The sequence below is a fragment of the Berghia stephanieae genome, chromosome 3, assembly GCF_034508935.2.
Source record: "Berghia stephanieae isolate SIO BIC M18660-M18661 chromosome 3, UCSD_Bste_1.3, whole genome shotgun sequence".
NCBI lineage: Eukaryota > Metazoa > Mollusca > Gastropoda > Nudibranchia > Aeolidiidae > Berghia > Berghia stephanieae.
In genome coordinates, this window is record NC_088362.1 from 21,088,021 (window position 1) to 21,090,160 (window position 2,140).

Below are 2,140 nucleotides of genomic sequence, written 5' to 3' on the forward strand. Positions count from 1 at the left end.
GAATAAAATTTCATCTCAATTTCTATTGTCTTATTTGAAAGTGCATATTTCGATCTCGTCAGAAAACTCCAGGGGGCTCTTTATTTGGAGATATTTCTGAATTTAATATCTTATATATTTCTCTCACTTATCGTAGAATATATAATAGCATTTCTCTGTTACACAGTCTACTCGTTCAAATAAAAAAGGTAGGGCCCAAGGTCCACAAAAACAAACAAACAAAACAAAACAAAAAACAAAACAGTTGTACTATTTGGAATACAAACTCAGGGATAAGGGAGAAGATAAAAATAATTCCTCTGTGACGAAAAACGGCTGTGCAGACAGCCGAAACAATAAAATGCTTATGATTATTTTTTCGGACGTGCTTTCTGCTTAATTCATTGTGAACAGGATTCAGTTATACTCTAACCTGTAATAATAAGGGCTTACCGATTTCATTACATCACAGCATTAGTAACGATCCAATTAGGAATGAAAAGTCGCGACGTCACATCTTTCCGGTTCGGTTCCAAAATCATTGGAAGTTTGTACGTGCGCAGTCCTTCGGAGGACAATAAGAGCTTACCGTGTTCATAATATGACAGCATTAGTATCGATGCAATTAAGAATTAAAAGTTGCGACGCCACATCTTCTACGTTTCCGCTCGGTTCCAAAATCATTGAAAGTGTGTACGTGCGCAGTCCTTCGGAGGACAATAAGAGCTTACCGTGGTCATAATGTGACAGCATTAGTAACGATGCAATTAGGAATGAAAAGTCGCGACGCCACATCTTCTACGTTTTCGGTTCGGTTCCAAAATCATTGGAAGTGTATACGTGCGCAGTCCTTCGGGGGACAAATAATGAAAATGTTACACATTGAATCGGTTACATAACTATTTTAGTAACTAACTTGAGCTTTTGTATAGAGCAATATCCACTAAACGTGCTCAAAGCGCTTGACCAACAGCAACACTAAACACATAGAAGACATGACGCCTGTTAGGCGGTATTTCATTTTCCCCCCGACAGAGACAATACTGTTGACGGCCAGGTACTCATTTTACAACTGAGTACGGTTAGAGAATGTGAGTAGAGGGCCTTTTCCAAGGACTCAACTATGCGCCGAGCAGGGCTCGAACCTAGGACCTTCCAATCCGAAAGCGAGAGTCATACCACTAGACCACATAGCCGCATAAGGTTACTCAACTATTTTAGTAGCAGGGTGTATAGGCAGATTCTCAGGATCACAAGACGTAAAAGAGTGAGCATGGATGGTCTTTATTGACGACCACCTTATATATATGTATATATATACTACTCCGTAATAGTGGTTTTACACTTCTAATGAGATAGGAACCAGACTTGTAACATCGCACTTTTGTTCACTATGGAACGTCTTTTAAACTTAGTGGCGTTGCCATTACTGCTCTAATTGTCAACACAGCTAGTATCGTGGTTATGAAGTCCGTCCATCAGAGCCTGGGGGTAGGAGGGGGGGGGGGGTCCCAATAGCAAGTTTGGTAGAGCATTCGCTACACACACAAAGGGACAGGATCAATACCGGGTGAACGAGATTTTTTCTGATTCCCCCCCCCCCCCCTCACATGACTCTGAGGGACTACTTTTTTCCTCAGAGCATGGGACTTGTGAAAACTAGATCTATCCCAGTTGATGAAGTGTTAAACAGACAGCACCCATTGCTGGCATATTATTCGGGTAGGCGCTAATCAATTCCAAAGTACTTTCCCCAATATTTACTAGACCCAGCTACCCAAATGACAAACTTTGTAAATATCAAGAAGAGAAGTAAGAAAAAAATGTTAATAAGGCTAGTTCTTTAACCCTTTCCTTACCAGACATTTTCAGAATTTTTCCAAAAGTTTCACACCTACCCAACACAAAAGTAGTTTTTTCTTACTCAACCAGGAAAGCAACAAATACATTCTATGCATAATAACAATATTGATCTCTACAACACAGTGTCACGTTTTTTAAAAAGCTATTTTTCTTTAAATTGTGTGATTTACACATTTACAAAAGAAATCTGAATGATAAAAGTGCTAGTTTGATCGTAACGTGAGACGATTTTCCTATGGTTGGTAAGAAGAGGGTTAAGCCTGAGCTAAAGGGACCCAGTTTTGTAGTCTACACTAGT